The 22,710-nt window shown below is 40.4% G+C and overlaps 2 protein-coding genes and 1 long non-coding RNA gene across 4 annotated transcripts in view; 2 read left to right on the top strand and 1 right to left on the bottom strand.

Annotated features, from left to right (window-relative positions):
* The window catches only part of NFKB1 (nuclear factor kappa B subunit 1), a 61,435-nt gene extending 55,331 nt beyond the window's left edge, over positions 1-6,104 (bottom strand). The window contains exon 1 of one of the 2 annotated variants that reach the window (XM_072863119.1): positions 5,554-6,104. The gene's annotated coding sequence lies outside the window, so the exon portion shown is untranslated. The remainder of the gene's footprint in view (positions 1-5,553) is intronic. The other variant, XM_072863118.1, reaches the window with a different exon arrangement.
* Positions 6,105-6,169: 65 nt separating this feature from the next.
* Positions 6,170-22,710, top strand: part of SLC39A8 (solute carrier family 39 member 8) — a 65,157-nt gene continuing 48,616 nt past the window's right edge. Inside the window, exon 1 of the mRNA XM_072863127.1 lies at positions 6,170-6,202. The gene's annotated coding sequence lies outside the window, so the exon portion shown is untranslated. The remainder of the gene's footprint in view (positions 6,203-22,710) is intronic.
* LOC140652406 (uncharacterized) lies at positions 17,499-20,064 on the top strand. The gene is made up of 3 exons (XR_012042771.1): positions 17,499-17,565; positions 18,349-18,442; positions 19,693-20,064. It is a non-coding gene; the product is annotated as an uncharacterized lncRNA (long non-coding RNA).

Genomic DNA, 22,710 nt, shown 5'->3' with positions numbered 1-22,710 from the left:
ACTGTTGCAGCTGCAATAACCCTACATTACCCTAAATGACAACGTTTGTTTTTCTAATACAACAACATGAATTGCCTCCTCTTGTTATTAATTAAGCCTGCTTATTATTTCCTGTTGGGTGGGACCTGGGAGTTCTGTCTGTGTATTTTTAAAGTTAAAAAACTGTTTAAATTAAAATTTTCAAATATTTTCAGTCATGAGCAGATGCATTATCAGACAACAGTATAAGAACTACAAAACATTTAGGAAATTAAATCAATCACAAGTATTAAAGATATTTCAGAAGTGTGATGCTCTGAATCAGAATTGTTGGGTGCAGAATTATTGTAGGAAATCTAGACTCAAATTTATTACACCAGATAACTACTAAATTTGAATAAAAATTCATAGCATGAGGAAATTCACTTGGCAAAGAGTAACTGGACTACCTGAATGGTTGCTTTTTTAAGTGTCTTTACTAACAGAATTTTTGTGTAAGTGTTTTATTCCTTTCCCAAATGTCAAAGTAGTGAACCAATAGGACAAGAGGAAACACTAAGATGCCATAAACATATACACTGTTTTTCCAGGATATTGTTAGAATAAAATTAGAAAGTTTTTGTTAAAACACATTCAAAGCAACTTAAACCAAAGGAATAAACAGTATTTAAATATATGGCAAACATACTCTATGTATAATGCTAAGTATATGTGAAAATACTGAGGTTCAACACAGCAAAACCACCCTAGTAACTACATTGTATTTTAGCCACGTGGGGTGGCAATGCTACTTGAACTAACCTGAATATCATGTTAAAATGCTGTTACTTTTTCTTACAGATTAAAAAGAATCACTGAATGTTCTTTAGACATAGTCCTAGTTCATACAAAGTTGTTCATCAAAGTCAAATTTTAACTTAAAAAGCCACGCATACTCATTTTGTAAGCCTTAAGTGTAATGAATCATCAATATTAAACAGCAAACCTTTTCCTTTGGCGGGGGGGGGGGGGGGGGAAGAACAGCGTTTCTGAGAAGCCAAGTAACAAGCAAACACAATATTTCAGAAGTCCAGTTCACATAAGGTTTGCTGCATCACCAGGTACTTTCACACAGGTTCTGGGGTCTTACTGAAGACCCACTCCCTCATTTCATGAACAACGGCAGCAGAAGAGGTCTCAGAAAACAGCAAGGGCTGTTACCACTGCAATCACAAAACTGAGCTAAGGGACTCTCAGTGTCCTTTTGGTTTCAAACAGCCACTGAGAACGTAACATGACAGAAACGGTCAGTTAAATAACACCAGTAAGTGGAATCAAACAGGTAGAACTGAGTCCAGCACCATTACAGTTATACCCTAGGTTTCAAATCTACAGGTGCAAAGTGGTTACTAAGGCTTTTTTGGGGGTTGGGGTTTTTTTTTTGCTGGGGTTTTTTTTTTGGTTGGATGGTTGTTTTTTTTTTTCCCCAAAGAAATAGTAAAACTCCTGCAGCCTCAATTTTCTACAATAACCTATAACAAAAACCACTTAGACTAAACTGAGACCCCAAAAAAGTCTGCTCACTTTATTTTTACTTCATTTGTGTGTTAAAATCTGTCTGTAAGTGTTTAAACAGACAGAAATACAATCTTTAAAAGAAACAAAATAAACCAAACAAAACAAAGCAACACTACACAACTCAGACCTACTTCGCTCTTTATCTGTTGATATCAGTACAGTTTGCTTGGAGAATGCAATGAAATAGAGGTATTTTAGTTTAGCTAAGTCTGTATTTTAAATGAAGAAAGGGGGAGGGGGGGGAATTTATCTGGCACTGCTTTTCAAAAGAACATAAAAGTTGAAAGGGGGAAAAAATGCTAGTAGTAGTAATAGTAGCCTCCTCCCCACACACGGTCTGTCAGCTCCACCTAAATCCTAAACAAAGGATTTTACCTTGAGACTAGAATAATTTGAAACATCTTTTAAGGCCTTACTTCTGAAACTGTCAACAGTGCTTCAGCAAAATATATATGTTTAAATGAAAGCACTGAAGAAGACTCACTGAATTACTTCTATGCTCAAAATTAGATGCAAACTTAGTGCCTGACTGACCTAAGGGCACAGTTAATGACAACTGTAATTATGATCTTATCAATGCAGAACTTCATAAAAGGTTCACAGCTTTTTTTAAAGGACATCAAATTACAATTTCCACTTCTAAAATACCTGTGTCAGAGCTAAAAGTGACCAAGACCAGGAATTTCTTTTTCATTGTTTGCCTAAAACATTCTCTCCTCTTTGTTTTATAATAGCTGTGCTATTTTGTGTCTGAGAACCAAAGAAAAGCTATCAACATGTTGGGGAAAAAAAAAATTTAAACTAACTTTAGAGTTTTCATTAGTTGCTTAGGGAAATGAGTAACAGTTTTCTTTAAGACTAATACTTCTGAATTTAGAGTTGCCAAATATTTACAGCACTGAAAGGTGAGAAGATTTTAGCAAGTACATTTTGAAGTGATCTATGAAAACACAGAGTAATTAACCAGAATCTCTGCAGACCACAGAATTTTCTCATCACTAGCTACATCAGAAAGTCAACTGTAAGTTAGTAAAAAATACACTGTCTTTCACTGTATCTTTGCGACTTCAAAACAACATTTACTTTGTACACATATAACTTCAAAACAACATTTACTTTGTACGCATATAACTATAGAGGGAGACGCGAACTTCCTAGTCAGCATAGAGCATCCTTGATAGTAGACTCATAGGCCTTTAAACTTGGTTCCTGAACTTCCAGACTCAGCAATGATAAGCACTGTAATAGGAATTCCTAACTGCACTTATTTCTGGAGTTTGCATGTATTCGTGAGACAGTGGCATGGGAAGATTTTGGGAAAAGGCAATGATGAAAAGGAGGAGTATTGTTTACATGAAAACACACACAAAAAAATCTACTAATTAACAAATTTGCACCAGTGATATTTATTTGTAGGTATCCATTACTGAAGTCACATAATGCCAGCTCAATGAAAAAAGTAAATTTAGATTTATTATTAAAACTGATTTTAAAAGTCAAATACATAGTAATGGAGAAACACTTAAATTGCTGTTTTTCAATAAATGAAGTAGGAAATTTTAGAATGTGCATATAAATGAAGTATCACTGTCTGCTTTCCACCTTCTCATCCTCTCCTTGTTCTCTCTCCCAGCACACTTTTTTTCCCCCAGTAAATTTTTCTGATTTCAAAATATATACTACAAAAACATTGCCACGGTGTTGACTGAACTAAGCATCTACAGGTATGAAGTTTATCTGCTACATTATTTTTTAAAAACAACATGACACAAAGTGATACAAAGCCGTTCTCAGTTTTACAACCGTAACTCTACTCAAAGTGTATTCATTACTTGCATGAGAAAATAATTTCATTTTTTGATGACTCTACCGTTTATTGACACTTCTTTCTTTAAAAAAGGGGCAAAGGGTAGAAAGAGAAAGGCTTTTCCCCTTCTGTTTAATATTTCAGATTAAATTATTTAACAGATCTTGCACTTATTTCAGCACTGAGTTTCCTTGAAATCTCCACACTCTGTGGCAAAACCTGACAACAATATTTCAGCATAAATGTCAGTTAAATTCTTGAGCCAGGGAAGTTTACGGAACAGAGGCTCTGCCTCTGGATAGTTACGGGCTGCTTTTTCCTCTTTCGTTTTCTCAATTTAACTGTAGTCATTTCTGTAGATTACAAAACACTGCAGACAAGATGACGTCTTAGAATGACGTCTTGGTTAATGCTTTCCTAGAATGGGCAGCTACATTCTCTTTTGAAAGAACAAAAATGCTTCGACTGAAATACTATTTCAAAAGCTGATACTTCACAGTACATAGCACAGAGACTCTGGATGTCAATAAAAACAGAGAGCTGTATTTTGAACTCTGTTCTGTGAGCTTGACAGTGGTGGTGTAGCACCTTATAGCATGTAAGGCACAAGGTGATATGGCAGAGAATTCATCCACTTAGTACTAATTTTCTCTGTGAACAGAATAAATGAAAAGAGGACTTCTGAAGCACAAAACATGTCAAATATGATCGGCACTTTAAAACTATCTTTTAAAAAAATAATCTGTATTTCTTTTAAAATGTTATTCTTGGGAAAGATTTTGAGCATTTTAAAACAGGAAGTTGAAGTGCAGCACCGAAGTTATGATGATCCCTTGCCTACAAAGCCTTATTCTGCAAATGCTTACAGGCACTCATATTTACTTATTTGAATGAAATTACACAGCAGTACATTGCACTATGGTAATGCCCAAATAACACATAGCTCATCTGTACTACAGTTCAGAAATAATACTCCATTTTATGTTCACATAAAATAAGTCACTAGTGCTTCTTTAGCGAAGTCACCAAAGCAGAAAACATCAATAGGTAAACAAAATAATTGCGATGATGAAAAGTTGAATATTCTTGGTTTTTAAGGTCAAATGTAACAGACCGATCAGTCTGATAATATTCCTTGTCACGGTGAGAACTTTTCAGTTTCATCACTTACTACTAAATTGCCGTTAAGAAACTTCACTATTTACTACCGTTGAAAGTAGCCTTTATTTATGCTATTTCCGACACTTAGCAAGCCCCACCCAAGACCAGGACACCAAAAGGTGCCAGTAGCAAACCTACGTTTGCATGGTAACCGTCTGTTTTCTCAAGGCCAGCCGGCGACTATACAGCAGCAGGCACTCCAAACTGTGTCTCAGGTTAAGTACATATGTCACCTTCGAAACCAAAAGCGTAAAAAGCAGCACCTCCTTGCCTACAAGCACCCACTATGCGGTCAGCAGAAGTTGGGCTTCCAAACTTTTTCATTTTACTTGACAGTCCTTCACAGACACCCCCTCCTAGCTAGGAAGACCCCTATAATACCTTAGCAGAAAAGACTACGTGCTTAAAAAAAATAAATCACGGAAGAGTCGTGAGGCGGTTCGCGCACTAACAGAGTGCAATTTTTCAAACCCGCCGCAGAAAGGAAAGCGAGATGGCAATCGCCCTTTTCAGAAGCTGCGCACCGGGAGGAAGGGGGTGTCCGCCTCCCCGGTCACCCCCGCCGGCAGGGCCGGCACCGCCGCGACCCACAGCCCCCGCAATCCCCTGAGTTCCGCCACACGGCACCGGCCGTTGTCGCCGGTTGCCCGCCTTCCCCTCTCGCTCGCTGCAGCCGCCCCGGCGAGCGCTGGCAAACCCCGCGGCAACCGCTCCCAGTGCTTCAGCGGGAGGTCCGCGCCCGGGCCGAGGTCACAGGCGAGCGGCCGCCCGGCGCCAGGCGTGGGGCTGGCCCGGGGACACGCTTCCCGTCGGCAAACCTCTCCCCCGGAGGGCCGCCACGCTCTCCACGGCGCTTCCCCCGCTCCCAGCCCAGCCCGAGCAGGGCGCAGCTGCCCGCTCCCACCCCGCTCTCGTCCCGCATCGGGCGGCAGCGGCGCCGCGCTCCCCTCAGCACGGAGGAAGCGCAGCCAACGGCAAACGGGCGCCGAGGGAAGGGCAGGGGAGAAGGAAGGCAGCGAGCGGCGGGGCAGGGGCCGCCTGAGGCTCACCCGGGGCAGGGCAGGGCAGGGCTGACGGCGCCTCCTCGTCGTCGTCGTCGTCGTCTGCCGCTGGCAGGTCCCGGCTGCGCGTCCCTCAGCGCCGCGCCATGTAACCGGCGTGACGCCGCCGGCGCCGCCCGCGCCCTGGCTCTGCACGGACTTTCCCCCTCCCTCCCGTCCGCCCGCCCCACCGCGGGCCCGCTGGCGAGGGCAGCCGAGCGGCACCGGCCTGCGCGGCCGCCGCCTAGCGTAGCCTCCGCCCCCCCCTGCCCGCCCCCGCCCCTGCCCCCCGGCCCGCCGCACTTCCTGGCTGGAAATTCCCGCTGACGCTCCGGCAGCGCAAACGGACGCGCGGGAGGGGCGGGGCGGGAGCGGGCGGCCGTTGGGGGGCAGAGGGGGAGCGGGCGGCCGTTGGGCGCGAGCACCGTTGCGGGGCGGGAGGAGGGGCGGCTGCACAGCTCCGAGCGGCCGCCCTCTCAGCGCCGCGCGCGGCAACGGCCGCCCGCCACCTCACGGCTGTGGAGAAGCCCACCCCGGGCGGGCGAGGAGAGACCGCGGCGAAGCGAGCAGGGCAGCGTGGAGCGGAGGAAGCGCCTGCCACCCGCCCGCTGGCGAGGAAATCCCTCCCCCTCCGGCCAGGAGGAAGCCGCGTGAATACGTGAGCCTTTTCACCCCGGGGGAATTACCACCGCCGCCACAAAAATAATCCTGTCGTTGTCCGTGTTGCTTGGCCCACAGCGACGTTCTCGGCGCTTCTGTGGAGTCAGGCCCGACCTGGTGGCTGCCAACGTTTTCTTGTTGGTCGACCCCTAAAAAGCTTTGAAGGGAAGAGGGACTACACAAGAGTGAATTTAAACCCACTTACATAGTGCCTGGCTGTTGGCTGCCTTTCATGGGCACATCATAAAAGGAGGTTTACTGATTGACTACTACCTGATGTCTGAAAACAGCACTGAGCAGAGAGTACAGGCTACACAGCACCAATTTTCTGTGGATTTATACAGCTGCTGGCAGAGCAAACTCCCAGACGGGTTGACTTCTGTTAAGTACTGCCAACCATCAATAATACACTGGACTTCTTAATACCAAAATCCATGTTTGTAGTATAGTAACCAAGTCTCCCAGACACATCTAACCAAGGTTGAAGAAAGTCAGCTAGTGCCACATTTAATTGGCACAAATATTATGTGAAACACTTAAGTTCAGACATCTTTTATGCTGAGTCTTAAACATCTGATTTGCTAAGGGTGAAGAGCATCTCAAATCAGCAGCCGGCATGGCTCACCTGATGTGTGTTAGCCCAGAGATTCAGCAGGGCACCTGAAAAGCACCTGTGGGGGATTTTGTTATGCTAAGGCCACATGAGGTGGAACTTCACTAATTATTTATCTCACAGTTGAATGAGACTGACAAAAATAATAATTTATAAGAAGGATTAAAAAAACCCCCTGTAAATGAATGAAATGATGTGACTATTGCTTCTTGTATTGAAGCAAGGAACTGTAATCCAGAGCAAAAATGGAGTCAAAAGAAACAGGGTCAAATCATAAGCCACCTTTTGACTGGGACAAGAAGAAAGAGGTATTTTTACCAGAGAGCTATTACAGCCTTTAACACTGTATGGGTAGTCCAGTCATGTCATAGAGGGAGACTATGCTGCTGAACACTTCCAGTCTATCGAGACGGTAGCTGATTTCATTCCTGGAAAGGGAGGAGATTCAGATGTTATGCTTTGTGCCCCATCTCTGGGTTGCAACAGAGACGTACTCATTTAAAATTAATGCTGAGACTGTGAAAGGGAGCTTGGAAATGCAAAGGATTTTTTCTGTCTTTTGATAAGGGAACTGAAATGTCATACAGGTTACACATACATATGTATGAAGTCCTTTCCTTTATTTGGATTGCCACTCGTGCTCTGTGATGCAGTTCTGAAAAGGCAAATCCCAAACTGGGAATTCAGAATGACTCTGCATTTCTGGGTAAAACATGTTTTTCCTTATTAAATGGGGGTACTTTCTGGACACTCAAGACCCAGTATTAACCTTTTCTGTGGAAACAAGTACACTGAAGTAAGCAGAGCAAGTAAGGAGAGAATTAGGCCCCAATGCCATTTAAGAAGGAAGTCTAGATGGATTTAAAATACAAAAAGTGTTTCAAAATAAGATTCATTTGAAAGGAAAGGTACCATATCATAGCTAGTCAAAGGCATGCTCACAGGGCAAAACCTGTATGAACAAGTACCAGGAAATCAGACAACATGGAAAAGTTCCAAAACTTAAGGATACTTACCTCGTGGATTTATTTTAAAAGGACACATTATCAAGCACTCAGGCTCAGCTTTCCCTGTGAAATCCTAATCAGCTTCCACAAACATCTAGATTTTAAAAGAAAATTCTCTTCTCAATTATGTTTAAAACATAAATTTGTCTTTCTTATAACTTAACACTGTAACAGAAATGTTATTTCTACTGAAACCCACAACAGTGCCAGGCTGTAAGCCCATAGTTTGGTAAAATTATCTTCACAGAACACTGTAGATAAATAAACTGCTTTAAAGCACAGGATTCTCACCTGATGAGCCAAATGAGCAATTATTTCTCTAGTGCTGTTTCCAACCACTAGGGAAATTCGGCAGATAATACAGACTCAGGTATGAGTAGTTTGCAGTAATAAAGTGGTGCCTCTTTCCTGCATTGCACAGGTTTGCACTATTACCATCAAGATACTTCAGTATCTGGACAATGTCAGCTCACAAATGAAGAGCAGGTGATTAAAGCTGAACCTAAAGGAGCAAATGCATATATGTTGCTGAGCTGAGGGAGACATTGTGAAATGTTTCTAGCTAGGTTATGGTCTCTGGTAGCAGGGGAGGTGTATTGGAGGTAAGGTTTTCTAGCTGTATGCTTACCCAGGCTGTCTCACCTTAATAAGGTTGTGTACGTTTAACTTTCTTGATATGTCAAAGCAATCTAGGAGTTGCATCTGTTCTCTGCTAGGTTTGCTCTAGGAGTACATATCCCTTTCCAATATTAGAAGTCTTTGGCCTCAGTACTTTTTAATCCTGTAACTAATACTGTTTTTCCTTGAGAACAAAGTGTTATTTCTGAGAATTAAGCTTTATTTCTCTAGGGATGTCTGAAAACAGGTAAACATGTCAGATTGGCAGAAATTTTTAAAATAATTACTCTTTACTTTAATTGGTATGCCCAAATTGGAAAAAAAAAATTGTTGAAGTTTCCTACTTTATTTTTTCCCTGTTTGAGGTATTTATCAGAATCAGGACAGGATCTTTTCATTCCCTTTGACCTAGTAGCTTTGATATTAAAACAGGAAGAGATGAGGGAAAGTCTAAAATAGCTACTGAGAGATACTTCCTTTTAAAGATTTTAGCTGCCTGTCTTCATTGGCCTGCTAGGCCATACTATCCAAATCTCTTTCTGGTTAATTTATTATTTCTTTATCATCCAGAAGTTCTAACTTAAAAACTGATTTGCCTTGGATAGTAGCCAGTGATTGTCTTGCATTCCAGACCTCAAAGAGGTTATCAATATTTATCTAACATTTGCTGTTGGTGTTGCCATTATCTCCTGTAACTTGAATCCACCAGGAACATAAGAAGACAATAGGCCTAAAAAAAAATTCATATTTTTAAGACGGTGCCATCATTCTGAGACAGAATATATATCGAGCTCTAATGAAGTAGACAATAGAAACTGTATTAAAAAATCTCTAAATAGCCAAAGTACATATGTAAAGCTAACCAATTTGAACTGCAGCTAGAGCAGGGTCTAGAGTTCAATGATGCTGCTGAATCCCCACGTTGCAGCATCCATGAGAAGTACTTTCTGTCATCACCATTTTCTGGTGGATGATGACCTGGCCTCAATTCATCATGTATTTCATTAGCACTTAAATGGATGTAGCAACACCCTGCAAAATTCGGAACAGTATGGTGTCTCCTGTAGTTACACAGGCCGCATCCCAAAAGTACCTTTCACTTGCTTCCTGCAGAACCGCCAATCAGATATGGGATGTCATATTACCTCCAAAGTGGTTCAGACGTGTGATTATGCTGAAAGACCAAATTTCTAGTGGATTGGGTAAAAGTGTCAGAGCTGAAGCAGGAGAAGGTTTTAGTAGTGAATAGCTGTTGGGGGAAAAAAAACAGATTTAGTAGACTTAAATAAGAGAACCATGAGGTTGTAGACAGGGCTGATGTGTATAATTAATAGAGAAAGGGGAACCTTTGGAGAGAGCTAGAAGTAAACAAGAAAAGGAAGATTAAAGAATTATTAAAAAAATACAGAAGTGATCATGAAACCTTGAATAGGGTATTACTAAGGATAAGCACTAATCTGAACAATCTGAATAGGAGTGTGAGTGAACCTGTATTTCTATATGATAGCTGACTTTTGTGCATGAGATACAGATAGAGATAAATAACAGGTTAGCTCAGTCCTATGCTCCAAGTGGGGAGAAGGTCTGAATGGTTGGAAGGGAGTTTATCAGATTGCCTTTTCTATATTTTCTCTTCCAGAGTCCTATAGTTTTCTTGCATTGATAGCTGATAGATACAGTTATGAGTCTACTTTTATCTCTTCTTCCACGAAGTAAGCCTACCAGTTAATTTAGAAAATTAATCTAGGCATAAACACTCACATTAGGTGTTACAATAACAACTTCAGCTCTGACATAATCTGCTTTGTTTTAATGTATGACTGCTCAGCATTTACAGCTATGATACAGTATAGGGTATCACTTAAAGACATGGAAGGAACCAAGCAGAGAATGCAATTTTATGTGTATCATTTTTGGAATGGTTAGCCTAGCCTCCCCTCAGTTTGGCTGTGTAATGCCAGGCTTCCTTCCTTCCTTTCTTTTACACTGGCAGATAGCAAGGAGCATTTCACTGCAGACCCCTCAATTACACTGAAAATGGTGGCTTATATATTCTGTGTGAACTTGCTGCAAGGTAGCTGCTCTCAGTGGAGAGCTACCCAGAGCACTCCAAGAAGTTGTTAGCTGACTAGCTCGCCTGGGCCCTGAAGCTTCTTCATGCAAAAGGTACAGACTGTTCCAAAAGTGTTGCCTAGGCAGGTCCTACTTACCAGTCCAGGTTTAGAGGTTGAGCTGTGTAATACTGTACAATACTGTATGTACATGTATTCTCAGAATACAGATGGTTATGTTTATAGAAACTATAGGACCATTAGTGGTATGTAGCAGTGTAACAATGTTAAGGACATACACCTTAGAGCCAAAAGCAAATTGCTACAGCAAGTAGAGTCACAGTTGAGTCACGCGTTTTCTGGTAATAAATCTAATAATCTACTAGTCAGTTCTTCAGAATCTGGACCTAATACAGATAGTGAATCAGTCACTCTTCTGTTGCTCAGCTACCTGGCACCTTGGCCAGTCGCTGAAGGCAGAGGGATGGGTTTTTGCCATTTGAGTTCAGTGACAGCAGGTTCTTACCAGTCCACTGCATTCACCCCCTTCTGTTCCCACCTACCCTCCCTGTGTTATGATTAATGCTATACAATATTCAGTATTTCTTACATGAGTGGGTCGATTTTTTTCATAGTCTTTTGCATATCTGAATGATATATACTTCCAACTTTTCTCTGATTACACCCATCAGAACCCAGTTCAAGGGCCCAGTTGTTTTCCCAAGAGACATGAGTTCTTCCCATTACATGACTGCAGCTTTAGAGCCTCAGCAATGTTTCACCCAGTTAGCTAATGTAAACAAGAACAGCTGTTTGATTCTTGTTGTCTTTGTCACTTTGTTTTGTTAATAGTAATTTTTCATTAAATGCTCAGTTCATTTTATGAGGTCATTTTGGATCAGGTGTACTGAATAGGACCAATGTTAGCTCTGTAGAGAAAGCAGAATTTAGTTAACTTGACTTTGTATTACTGCTCTCTTATGCTGTAGCAGCTCTTTAAGGCCTCGGTGAAGGAGAGAAGTTCCAGACAGCTAAGCATTGTACAAATATATAGGGAAGAGATTTCCTCTGCCGTAGAACTTTCAATATCTAAATATATAATAGAAAACAGATTATGGAAGCACAAAGTGGCACTCTCATTGCTGTTTGAGCTCATGCAGTGATTCATTTAAGTCTTCTGGTCAATTGTTGGTAGAAGTACTAATTTCCTTAACTGTTTCTGTTGCAAGTTTTAAGCCTTTACCATAATTTGTGACATTGTCCTTAAAATTCCAGTCCTGAAATCTCTGGATGTGTGGCTAGTTTTCTCTCAGGTTTTGATGAAAACTTAAAACTTATGTTGAAGAACCCAAAAGTATCAACATTCAAAAGGTATCTTTTAAATTGATGTGATTCTCTTTAGGCAAATCCTGTGGGTTTACGGGACTTTATTTATAATTTTGTAATGATGGGGGGTTAACAGCAGTGAGTGGTGAGCTAAGACAAATCACTAGTGTAATGGATCAGGCCTTCTAAAAATACAAGAATATTTGGAGGGCAGTAGGAAAGGCAAGTTGTCTCATGGATTTGGTTTCATAAAAGCTTATGTTCTCTACCTTTGCTCCAGAGCTGTGAGGGCTAGAAACTTTTTAAGGAAAGTATTCTGGACTTAAAGCTGTGACATCAGAAATGGTACAGGTGCTATCTAAGATTGTGATAAGATGCAACAGGCTGATGAAAAGCAAGAGAGTATGCCATAACAAGAAGAGCCCTGTGACAGAGCACGGTTTCAGGAAAAGAGTGGGGCCTCAGTCTGTTTTCTACTCTACACAAGAAAAGCAATGAGTGATAGTAGTGGAGGAAGCAGAGTGTTCTCCTTATTCTAGTTTCTTTCTCAGTTCCCCTCTTGATTTACTGATTGGAAGCTGAAGCCTGGGTGATAATGGGACAGAGTCTTTTATTCTTTCTCTACCCTGTGTAAGAGTGGTGCAGAGGCATTCAAGCTGTAAATAAACATCCCAGCACCAAAGCCAGCACTGGTATGACCATGCAATTCTATTCCTGTTCCCAAGTATGTTGTCTTGGATGCTGTTGTGCTTACATGGCCTGCTTTGCTTTCAAGGCTAAGGATCCCCACACAGTGCTGTAACACATTAGGTACATGTACCTGCACAGGCTCAGGGTCTCTGCGCTGCTGAGACCAGACCTGAAAGTGCATGTGACTTTCCTCACCTGAGGATAGGGAAATGGAATTGCAAAGTCTTCAAATGTTGCTGTTTACCTAGACATCCCAATAAGAATATGAGACTACTCTTTAAGCCCTTGGGTGTATTTACAATAGCTCTTCCCAGCTTTAAGCATTGTGCTGCCAACAATTGTCTGCACCCAAAGACACTCCCTTGATAGCATAGTGAGAACTCAGTGCTGCTTGTATTCAGATCAACAGCAAACTCTTGTTGACCTACCTCCGTGTAGGGCTGGCGGCTGAGGGAGGACCTCTGCCTTCTCTGCAGACTTGGAAAGCATTCTGACAGTGGGCTTGTGGTTGTAAATAGTAAGGCTGGGCAGCATCTGTAAAACTGTTCAAGTATTTTCTTGAAGCAAGACTTAGCTTTGCAAGCTGTATATTGGGTCTGCAAGAAGGTGAGGTGGGTGTCATGGCAACTTTATGAATGCTTCTGGGTAGGTCCAGCTGAGTCTGCTGGAGTTCTGACAGTGGTCTAGACAGGTTAGAATGATGTTCTTGTGACAGAAATGCTATTCTTATTCTAAGGATACAGAACAAAAGCCCAAAGAAATGAATACGGAGAATATGAATGTTAGGATGAATTTGAAACACTGAGAATCTCACGTTCTCCACAGTTCTTATCACTAGATAGATTAATACGCCCATACTATCATGATATGTATGTGCCACACTTGGACAATTCATATGGCCTTGGAGTCCACTGCATCTTGCTCCATCCCATGAGAATACTTCGAGGAGGTGGTTGTTCCATTAGAAGAAACTCATCTGTCATTGGATGATACTACAGGACCTGCCTTACTAGAAAAGTTGGACACGCTGGTATAGTACTCGCTATTTTCAAAACATTTGCACCCATTGACTTCAGTTGCAGATGTGTTTTTAGTACTTCTGCAGTCAGACTTCAGTGTCCAAGTCAAGTGAAAATGAGGAGCACTGACTACCTGTGAAAAGTTTGGTTTAAGTGATGCGACTAGCATCACACAGGAACTCTGGCATAGAAGAGGAGACATTACAGCTCACTTGGTCAGGATTAAGGATATAATCCTGTCTCTTCCAGCAGTTATCTGCTTGTTTGTTATAATCCTCCCAGCTTTTGCCAGAAAATTCCTGGAGGCCCTATGGAAAGCAGTTTAACATGCAGTTCTTCTCTAGAGCAGCCCCATCCTAACAACTCGGCTTGATACAGATGCTCTGGAGTGGCAACTTTCATACAAAGCAAAGAAATTTTGCTAAAGTTATAAACTGAAAATAATCTCCTCTTAAGAAGTTCTCATCAAAGATTATTAGTGCTAGTAATATAATCAGCCCCATTCATAATATAAAGACAAACTTGTGGTTAGAGCAAAAGTCTCAGAATCTGGGTTCTTTATGTCAACTTCCAGTGTAACTTCAGAGAAGAGAAATGGTGACCATTTATGTTAAAGTCTGGAGAAAGAGTAGGAAGAGCTAAAATAAAGGTAATAGCCAGGGACCAATTCTTGTGTAGTATTGCATGTAACCCTTAAATTATTTTCCACTTTGCAAACAAATGAGCAGCATGTCAAGCAAACAAATCTCCAAATCCTGGTTTTGCTGACTTGGATAGCAAAACACTTATTCTTATTTTGGTCCTCCAGTGACATGCAGTAGTGTGATTTTTCTGGTTGCATGAAATACCTGTGGTGTGAAGCATTAAAACAACAGCTACCACAAGTCGGTCTCCTGATCTGCCAATAATTTCACTAAGCTGTGCCTTTTAGAAGAGCAGCTTTAAAACCTTGAAAGAGTCTTGAATAAACTTGAAACTGGAAGAGACAGGGCCAGATTTAATCAAAGTATGTATGACTCACCTTCCAGTGTTTATCAAAATTTTGTGTGACAAAGTCACATAAGCAGCATCTCTAGCTGAAAAATACTGGCTCCCTGAAAATGGAGCTAGTGATTCCCTCTCTAGTAGATGCTTTGCTTACAAACGGCACAAATTGAAACAGGAATGCTGAGCAGGAAGATAAACTTGAAAACAGGACTACTGAGCTATAAAACTCTTGACGCCTTTTATCATGATGACCTACATAAAAAGTCTACCCCCACTAACTTTCATCCAGTATGACCTGGAACTGTCAGGCACCATTGCATCTCAGGCATTTATTAGTTCTATGATGTTACTGAAATCAAAGAATTCTCCTCATCCTCACCCTTTTTAGAAGAAAAATATTTCTGAAGTCATTGATGGTCTCTCCCCCCAACGTGAAGTACACATATGACTCCTTCCTTGTCGTAAAATACTGTAAAGTCATGAAATAATCAAGTAGCACTGCAAATGAAGACGCTGTCATCTCAAACTGTCAGGAGCCTCATAGTTTTCTGAGGATTCCAGCAGTATTTCTCAGACTGTGATTCATGTCTTTAACAGAGCAGGTCGGAGATTTCAGCAGAGAAGCCTGATCACATGCAGTGCATGCCCAAACCTGTTACAATTCTTTACCCAGGGGCCAAACCCAACCACAATTGTTTCTGTTTCGTCACTTTACCCCTTAACAGAAAAAACAGCTATTGAGATTTATTATGTTTTTTATTAAGTTCTCTGAATAGCTATGCAAAGTGCCTCTTTTTGCATGCATATATCAAAGCCATATCATAATGAAAAAAAATTTAAAAAATCAGTTCTGACTCCTTTTAACTCCTGCATGTGCTTCTGTGCCAAGACTGCTGTAAGGGCCTGAGCTAGACTGTTTAGAAAATGTGCAATCTGCAGAATGCTTTGCCAAATTCTCACTGGCCATTTCTAGAAAGGAAAACTCCCATTGATTTTGAGTTCTAAATCTTTTCCGCTTTGGCTTGCATGGAAACACTTGAAAGATACATTAAAGAGCAGACGCAATGGAAATAAAATATGAGTGGTGCATACAGAAAAGTCACATCTAATTAATGGAGACCACCCAAAACTTTGTCCTGCCCTGAAATCCATAGAAGAAATAGACGTAATCCATTTTAATGTCTAGCTTAAAAGGCATTTAGCAATTTGAACGATCTCCAAAATTTCCAGATTTGGTAATATTCACGTGTCAGACTTTTATTAGGCAAGTATGTCTGACCTGGGAACAGTAGCTCTGGAATCTCCAGACTTGCTGAAATAGATGTAGAAAAACCTAGGCAGCATGTCAGACTTCCTACATCAATCTAAACTTGTTTAATGAAGACTGGAGGGGAAAAATACAGAGGAAATTCTGAGTAAATCAAGTCAATATTTATCAGTGTCTGTCTTGGCTGCACCAGAAAGGAGACAACTTGACACAGAACAAACAGAAAAAGCCCCGGTGGATTTCCATCTAATCCATCACATTAAACACTAGCCCACACAGACAACTGGGTACAGTACTCTGCTTGCCACTGCGTGAAGGTTTTCCACAGCAGAACTAAATGCCAAAGAACTGTAGTACAAACAGAAGGAAATTACTGTTAAAGTAACAGCTTTCTAAACATTAATTAGGTTACCACAGAGAAGAAACGGTATGCTTGGGAATACCAGTAAAGGCATATTGGCACTCAGGTCACCTGGTGAAGATTTCATCACCTGATAGGAGGCTACTTCAGTCATATGACAGAGAGCCTGAAGAGCCCTAACAGGAGTTGAAAATCTAGTTTTCTCTAGCTGCTACAGTGTATGGTTTATCAGAAAGACAGTAATAATAGAAAATAACCTGTTTTTTTTCACTACATATGGAATGTCTGAGACGCTTAACAACAGGGTGAGTCTGAGTAAAGGTGCTTGTTTTTAGGGGCTGTGCTCCTTCCCCTCCCTTTTTTTTTCTTTCTCCCTCAAGAGCTGTAAATGCCTTTTTTTTTCTGAGAAAAAATGCAGTGTGATGAGAAATCTTTTGCAAAGCCTTTCTGTTTCTGAAGAACTCATGTACTTTGTGATTCTATGGGAAGGAATGTATTTAAGCTCCTGAGGGATTTAGGGCTAGGCTCTGTGGAGAGAATGTTAAATTGTGAGCCTGGCTCCTAGAAGAGATTGTCTGTACCCTGTGAGTGTTTTTAGGCTGTGTCTCAACAGGATTCACCAGAAGTAAAGCACTGATGACAAGCACAGCAAGCTTGTGTCTAGGGAAAGCCTCAGCTTAGAAAATGAGTAGAGCAATTGAACTAAGTGAGCCTACAGGATATTTGGTGGTAGCAGGAGCAATGTGATCCAGACTGATGTGATAGTCTGCAAACAGATAACTGACTTTGAGAGTCTGGAAAAGACTATATTATGAGTTGTCTTTAGGGTGCAAAGGCAGGGGGGCTTGTTTCCAGCTATGTGGACAGGCTTTTGAGAAATGCTGGAGAGGAACTGACTCTTGTGGTAAAATGGGTAACTGACACAGGGAGGTTCTGCAGTCAAATTTAGGCTGTGATGTAGAAAACCAGAAAGCAGAACCTCCATACATCATTTTCTGAAATGTGCTTAATACTACATGTAGTGCCAGTCAGATTTGCAGAGCTAGCTTCAATATCCATCTGACAAAATGACATCAGAAGGCAAGTTTGAAAGTCATCGGGAAGTGGCCACGTAAAATGTGAGAGGTTATAGCAAGTGCATGCGACACCATGCCTAAAGATCCTGGTCCTCCAATTGCTTCAACTAAGGACCTGCCCAAAGTCTTCCTCACCACAGAAACCAATATGCGAGAAGCTGACAGAATTTGATCTTTCCTTTGCTATGGGGTCAGGACACTATAGGATGTTATCTACCATCTACAAATTGGGCTGCAGCCAGAGTTGTACCATTGTGTTTCCTTCAAAAGCTTATACAGAGAGACTCCTAAACTCTTACTTTAAGAAGATGAAGGCCACAAAGTTGTTCCTTTATAGCTCTTCCAAGTAAGTTCACCTCTTTTCATTGATCTGGGATGGATGTTTATTATCAAACCAATGTAACACTGTTAAGAGACCTAAAATTACTCTGTAACATTAGTTACTACTTGCAGAACATGAAACACAATAGGTTTATGACATCTGCAATCCACCAGTTGGATTCATTGTATAATTCAATGTATAACTCATACAGGAGGTAATAATACCTGGAGATAAAATTGATGCTAAGGGTAAAGAGAATCAGAGATTCCTTTCTTTACTGCACATACTGCAGTCTTGTTTACAGGTATGAGAGAGAGCTTCAGTGCCGAATGCAGCAGTGGGATCATGACAATTTGCAAACCATTCACTTTTGCCAATACAGATACAAGTGTCCAGCATTGGCGACTGCTGTTTTATTTGTCAAGTTGTTTGCTGCATTGTTTTTCCTTGTGTTTTAATATAAAAGTAGTTTTAACAGCAAAACTGTCCCTAAACCCCTGCTCTCAAGATTAGTTCAAATTCTTAACAGAATATATCAATGATGTCTTCATAAAAGACATTGATACTAAGCCTAACTGATACTTAAAAAGCAACAACAAATACTTAGTCAAGACTGTAGCGTGTATGTGTGGGAGGGAGGGAAGCGGTTGCTGCCTGTAGTATTAGAACTACATATAGCTAGGCTGCAACTTTCAACCTTGCTGTGCTTTGACTGTGTCCTGTGTTTGGCAGGGGAAGGCCAACTCAAAAGGTGATTGTGAGGTTATATCTAATAATGTTAGTATTTTTTTTATTTATTTATTATAGGAATGAGCAACATAAAGGAGGGGAAAAAAAAAAAGAGCCATGGGCACATCAACACTGCCTCCAGCCCAAATTCTAATAGGTTTCACTGAACAAGGTACGGGAATGCATGTAGAGCAAGGAAAATAGAATAAGATATCACTGCTCATTTGGTGAACTGTGACTTGGAGAGAGAGGAATAAAAGATGGTATCATGTAGATAAAGGCAGTCATGGTCTATTTGGATAAGTGGTGTTGGTACAGGAAATAAGGATATACAGCCTACCTGAATGCTGACATTCTTGTGGCTGAGTCTCTGATATCACAACCATAATGTTCTTTATATAACTACATGTACAAAAATTGCTCCTTAACTGTTATTAAACTCATTAAGTAACTTAGAAAGGATTTCATTTAAGTTTAGTTTGGTCTTACTAGTTCCAACCCTGTGGCAACCAGGCTAAACCTGGGCAGCTCAGCAGAGAATCAATCTTGCTGTTTCTAGTGTCCTCACCAGTACATACTATGCAGGTTTTACCACTAATCTGGGTTTCTCACTGTCTTCACCCTGAATATTGAATCACAATCCATAAAACTACATTATATGGTTTTAAGTGATTTTTTAAAATGCCTATTTTGGCTCTTGTCACTTGTCCAATATAAAAAAAATTACAAAGTAGAATGATATACTCTTAAAGGAAAACTGTACAGTATTGCTTTTAGACATCAAAATAAGCCTAACTATTAAAAATCCAACCATAAATTATGTTCTGAAGAAATTACAACACATCTCCCTCCCCTCCCTCCAGCATGCCCTGAAGACCATTAACTCTACTCTCTTAGACCCAGAACCTGATCTAATTCCTGGGGAGGGGAAAATTTTTGGAAATGAGAACATTTTGCATCCTAGAATTTTGACAACCAGAGGGGAAGTGCTTCTTTTTTTCTCTTGATTCTGACTGTCCTCCCACCACGTATTTCACAAGAAAGGAAGGACGATTATTTTTTGCCTGTTTTTTTTTTTTTTTTTTTAAACAGCTAAAAGCGTTTGCAAGAGGGAACCAGGAAAAATAAATAACTGTAGAGCTACTGCCATCTACAGTCTTGCTGAAAAAATACCTGCTTCGGGAAAAATAGAAACGTAGTAATAACTAGATCTTACATGTCCACCCAGAGAACCCAGAATATAATGCAAATAATTTAAAGTACATTTAGGATTCACCTAAGGATCCTGAAATGCCTTTCAGGAGGAGATCTTAATCAGGTCCTATTTGCCTAGCCTTCATTATGTGATAGTTGATTTTTCTTGCAAATACTAGTGATTGACACCCTAAAAAATTCTCACTTTCTTTTCCCCACATTATGCAGTGAACCACTTTAATAGACACCAGATGTAAAGAGGAATGAGTTACTGCTGATACCACAGTGATGAATGCTGTTGCATCAGCTGAGCAGAGGTGAGGTGCATCCAGAGAAGCAGGAGGGTTCCAAAATGCTTACAAAGGGATCATGGTCAGCTCTACAGTAGCAGTCTCTGGTCTTCCTGACACTGGGGAAGCAAAAAGTTGAAGCAAGAGAGGAACCAGAAGTACAGTCCTAACAGATCATGCAAATAAAAACTTCAAAGAGTGGGAATTTAAAGCTGTACTCTTTGTCAAGTGCCTTGTTATTGCCAGTAAAGAATAGGTTTCATTGTTTGGTTGTTTTTCTTCTCCCTCTGCTCCATTATTTTCTAGTGGATGTCAGCCAGTTTTCAAAGGGTTTAGTCTCAAAAAGTCAGGAAATAGCATGTCTTTTGAGAAACTGTCATTCACCTTTAGGGAGAAGAAGATACTGAAAACCACTCAGACCAGCTGCATGATCTATTTCCCCCCTTACCCTCCTCTTTAACCAGACAATGTGATGAAGATGTGTTCAGTGCTGGTGTTTGTATCATTCTGTTCTGGAAGTAACACAGGCACTTGGACCTATGTTTCATTGGTAACCTGACACCAAACATAACTTTTTGTAAAGCCTTTTTATTAAACATGTTTAACAGCCTGTTTTTTTCAGGCTTTAGGCTACAGTAATAGTATGTTTAACTCCACTTGATGGCGATATATAGAAAGTATGGACTAATTTTCTATTAGTTGTAGGAGCTCTAGCTTCAACTGTTTTAAAAATTTATTGTCAGACTATAGCCTTCTTTTCAGTGATTTAAAAATAGTAATCAATCAAATCCAACTCACATGGTCCTAATTAGTCATTTAGGCTTGAATTTGTCACTGGGTTTGGACAATGATTACTTGTATACCTGTGTTCTTTGCAAAATGAAGGCCTTACACATAATCAGAGCATACAAATTGGAAATCAAAGGTAAGCCAACAGGACAATGCGTACACTCTCCTGGCAGCAGCTGCTGTTGCCATCATCTAGGAACACATGCTGCAGGTTTGTGACTGACTGTAGATGGAAGAAGTTCAAGCCATGAACAATTCTGGCATTGATAGGTGAGGCATCTATGTCACTGAAGTGTCTTACAGCTCTGGATTTGATAGAAAGTTACACACTTAGAAAATGTAGTATTAGTTGGGAATTTGGGATGCTTCAGGAATGGATTCAACCCACATCCTATATCCTCCTTTTATGGCAATGAAATAATTGTTGAAGTTATATATACAAACACAAGGATGATTCTGTGTGGTTAATGTGCTACAGAAGGATTTGGACAGCATGGGTTCAGCTCCTAACTCTGTGATAGTCTGTGTGACCTGGAGTATGCAGGCCAAGGCCAATAAAAGGGCTTAGATACGTAGCTCCTACTGGAGTTTAATGAGTATCAGACACTCAAATTTCATTGTAGATTTGTCCCTTAATCTGTTTGTGTCCAATTATTTAATCTGAAGTAAGGATAGTATTTCTCTCCCATGCAGCAGTTTTGCCTCTTTTATTTGTGTAAGCTCTTCATTAAGGACTGTTTTTCACCAATATGTGGAGAGACCAGTAGTATCCTAGTCTCAATGGACAGTAAGATAATTCATAACAATCTGTAGGAGTAGTGATAATAACCACACCCAGCCACAGAAGAGAGTTAAGAGCTTTCTGTTCTGTGCTTGAAACATATTTATTTCACTGACAAGGAGTGGAGGGGAAACTAGACTGACATGCTTTTCCCAGAAAGCAAGGGTTCTTTTAACAAACCTGTTGTAGCTTTTGATGGTGTCTTAAGTGTCTACGTTTGCTCGTGCCTCTATCAAATGGTAAATGATTTGTGGAAGACAATGAAACTGGGAATGCTTTTTGAATTCTTATGACTCCAAATAAAAGGAAAATAATTTCAGGAGTTTGGATTTTGGTGTTTTGTACTGTAAATAAGTCACTCAGGACATTTTACTGCATCAGTTCTATCTAAAAATCATGATGGAATGTCTTGCCCTTATTGAAACACTTTATTTTTTGCTGAGTGAAAAGTTGAAGAGAATAGGTCCCACAGAAAGCTTAAATCTCAGTTAAGTATCATTTTGTTGGAAAAACATTCATTTAAACACTGCTTATTTTTAATGGTATCTTCAGTGATGGAAAGTTTCTGAGATCAGTGGCAAGACAGAGAGCGTGACTGGGTTCTGTAGAGACCCTGTATCACAGAGACCTGTATCTGACAATGCCACATTGCTTACATTCCTCTTTAGATCCTTAGGGTGTCCTTTGAGTGGCAGTAGTTCCTGCCAAAATTGACAAATAAAATATAATTTAATGACCTCATATTTTAACATTCCAGAAGAAGAGTCAAATAGAGTCAGACTTTTAATATCACTGTATTTTATATTTTTCATTAGGCATACACTGTAAATGGATGCAAACTGAAAAACACATTTGTTCTACTGGTTGAGCTCAGCTTTCATGAGATGCATTTGTGAATTTAAGGCATGTTCTTTCTGTCCTTTGTATGATATCAGAAAGATGCACACTAAAGGGAAAAAAGCTCAGCATTCAAATGTGGTGTCCAGGAAGGAAAAAACAAAGCTAGAAGAAACACATCCAAAATGTTAGCAAATTTTTCAAAAATAATATCTACTTAACTAGACAGTGAGTGAAGACAAGTACATTACTTTACTTACATCCACTTTCTGACACTTCTCAAATATTTCAATAAGTATGTACTAAGGACTTGGGGAAATGCATGATTAATTTAGTGTGAAATTGCTTACATCAACCATAGCATTCTTCAGCATTTAGTTTTGGTAATTAGGTAACCAAGCCAGAGTTTGACCAGTATTAAAATTATTATTTTTAAATGTGATTTTTTTTTTTAAATCTGATTGGAGAAATTTATTGTAAGAGGTATCTTCATCTGGCCTCTCATGTAATTACTCTGTAGCAATTTAGTGGTTTCTTCACTTCTCTCCA

The sequence above is a fragment of the Ciconia boyciana genome, chromosome 5, assembly GCF_034638445.1.
Source record: "Ciconia boyciana chromosome 5, ASM3463844v1, whole genome shotgun sequence".
NCBI lineage: Eukaryota > Metazoa > Chordata > Aves > Ciconiiformes > Ciconiidae > Ciconia > Ciconia boyciana.
Note: the sequence above shows the minus strand (reverse complement) of the source record. Positions and strands in the feature narration are given on the sequence as shown.